The sequence below is a fragment of the Triticum dicoccoides genome, chromosome 1A, assembly GCF_002162155.2.
Source record: "Triticum dicoccoides isolate Atlit2015 ecotype Zavitan chromosome 1A, WEW_v2.0, whole genome shotgun sequence".
Classification (NCBI taxonomy): domain Eukaryota; kingdom Viridiplantae; phylum Streptophyta; class Magnoliopsida; order Poales; family Poaceae; genus Triticum; species Triticum dicoccoides.
The window spans coordinates 322,753,160-322,756,144 of NC_041380.1; the positions used below are offsets into that span (position 1 = coordinate 322,753,160).

A 2,985-nucleotide genomic window follows, 5' to 3' on the forward strand; every position below is an offset into this window, starting at 1 on the left:
GGAACCCCCGGCGGAAAGATATGGGCCATAGAGGGGAGGGGAGGCAGCCCACAAGGGGTTCCCCCCCATGGGGAGTCCGAATTGGACAAGGGGAGGGGGCGCGACCCCCTTTCCTTCTCCTGCTCCTACTCCTCCCCCCTTTCTCTTCTGGTAAAAGGAAAGGGGGGGGGGGCAAATTGGACTAGGGGTCCAAGTGGGACTCCTCCCACTTGGCGCGCTCTAGGCCGGCCTCCTCCCCTCTCCCTCCTTTATATATGGGCAGGGGGCTCTTCTAAGCGCATCAATTGTTTCTTAGCCGTGTGCGGTGCCCCCTCGATAGTTTACTCCTTCAGTCATATTGTCGTAGTGCTTAGGTGAAGCCCTGCACGATCACATCACCATCACCGTCACCACGCCATTGTGCTAATGAAACTCCTCCTCGACACTTTGCTGGATCAAGAGTTCGAGGGACGTCATCGAGCTGAATGTGTGCTGAACTCGGAGGTGCCATACGTTTGGTACTTGATCGGTTGAATCGAGAAGACGTTCGACTACATCAACTGTGTTAAACTAACGCTTCCGCTTTCGGTCTACAAGGGTACGTGGACACACTCTCCCCCTCTCGTTGATATGCATCTACTAGATAGATCTTGCGTGATCATAGGATTTTTTTGAAATTCCATGCTACATTCCCCAACAATATGTGCCGCCACGCTCTGCAGCCCAAAGTAGGACAGAGGGTCGCAAGTACCAAACTTCGACCTGCTGGCTGGAGTTTCCCTAGTGAAACACCCATGTGGTTCAAGTCGCTAGCCAATCTCCATAGCTTAATAAATAGTAACGTCTAACTGAGCCAGTTAGTTAGATCCGTACACTTGGTGTAGTAGGATGTTTATTTAGTTTGATGCATACACTTGTTCTTTTTTGGTAGCCCTTTTGTGATGATGGCTGATGCTTGGTTTGGAAGAGAGAGAGCTGTGTCTTTACTCTTATGGACTGCTTACTATTTCTGTTGCACCCCCAGCCCTGGTTGCTACTGTTGTTTTCAATGTACAATCATTAGTATATTTTGTCTGTTGGTTGAATAAATGTGTTGTTAGAATGACAAACATAATGGTTTGGAAGTCGTTGCACGGTCTGATCCTTTAGTGCCCCGTACGTAGCACATACTATTTTGGTATGAAACACATTTTCCACTTGTCGATAACATGCAACCCAGTGATGAAGGCCCAATAGAGGAACCCATAATTAACTGGAAGGGAGGCTCTCACATGAACTCGGCCCAGGTGCATGATCATGGTCCCCTAAACATAAATAAGTAAATAAATAAATAAAGCTAAATGGTCATGCACCAGTTTCTTTAAATTTATGATTTGAAAAGTAAAATTTTAACAGGAGGATATTATTCCCTATGAGAGTGTCGTTACATTCAGTCGATTTTATTCTTAGGCAAATATAGTGACCAATCTTTTTTCTCCCACCATTTTCTTCCTGCAACCAGCGGACCCATGCAAATCATAAATAGTTCTGATCCATTATTATTTTTCAATAAGAATGCCCAACCCAGCCCAACACATTGGCGACACCACTTTATCCCAGGGCTTCTGAATGTGCTCGGCTTCACACCTCAAGAAGAAAATTGTCTAAAAAACTCAAGAAGAAAAAGGTGCTCCGCGGCATTTTACAATAGGTTTTAGCCATATAAAATTAATTCTTATAATCCAGCATAATGAGTTTGTCAGATTTTGGGTTCCGCAGACCCTTGAGAGGTTCGAACTCTAGGGTGCATGCGAAGAACTCATCCTCCCTAGTCCGCCTGCTCGCTAATCTCACGGCCTAGCTCGATGAATAGAATGGACAAGAGCCACAGTAGTTTACCCAGGTTCGGGCCACCTTGCGGTGTAAAACCCTACTCCTGCTTTGTGGTGGATTGGCCTCGAGGGGCTAAGGATGAACTAGTAGAGTGCAGAACAACCTCAGGAGGAGAGGTGTTCTTGTGCTCGATGAGCTGGTGGGTGTGAGGATGATCTAGATGATTCGTCCCTGTCTATGGTGGTGGCTAGGTCCTATTTATAGTGGCCTTGGTCCTCTTCCCAAATGAAGGCGGGAAGGGATCTCACAACGGCCAAATTTGAGGGGAGATAACTAGTACATGTTATCCTAAAAAGAGTAGTCTTCGCCTGCAAAAAGCCTCCGGTGGTGACGCTACGGTGGGCTCGACGATGACCTCCGTCCTGACGGTCTTGGTCTTGTTGCACCGGAATGGAAACCTTTGCTTGATTCCTTGGGTCTCCGCGCCTGCGCTTGCATCCTTATAACCAAAGAGGAAACTAGTACGTTGTGCTCATTGGCGCCCGCCTGGCCTTGGTCGTCATGGCTCACGTCATCTGAGCCTCACGAGGTGAACTTTGCATAGATATCTCCACTCCTCGGGAGCCAGCCTGGGGAGGCCACCCCACAAGGAGGTCCTGGTGTCGTCTTCCTCGCGAGGCTCGGCCCCTCGCGAGGGTCTTGAGTGGCTGATGTTGAAGTTGGGCCATACCAGGCCGTCGATGGAGCCAAGCCGTGGGCTGCACATAGGAAAGTCTGGGTAACCCCGTTCCCAAAACACCGACAGTACTCCCGGGCCCAAGGCATGCTCGAACTTGGCTTCCAGGAGAAGACAAAGGGCAAGTGAGGAGTGTCGCGATCCCCAATCGCCTGCGGCTTTGCTGGACGCGTGGCGCTCGACGGGGCGTGGGCGCCCCACTTCCCCACGCAGCCTTGATATTCGACGGGCTTGGCGGCCATCCGTTGCCAACGCAGCCCCACCTTAATCGATTGTCATGCTTATCCTTGGTTCCTTCACCTTCCTGAGAAATAGTGGCTCTTTTCCCGAACATGACACTGGCGTCGGTCTTCCCCTGTCGCTATGGTGCCACGGTCGAAGAAGAAGGGGAAAACCTGCGCTTTGGTCGGGCCTCGACCAGCCTTCGAGCCTGCACTCGAGCGGTCGACGGTGGTCAA

At 50.2% G+C, this 2,985-nt stretch overlaps 1 pseudogene; it reads right to left on the reverse strand.

Moving 5' to 3' along the window:
- The window catches only part of LOC119353012, a 126,460-nt pseudogene extending 123,691 nt beyond the window's left edge, over window positions 1-2,769 (reverse strand).
- Between the last annotated feature and the right edge of the window lie 216 nt (window positions 2,770-2,985).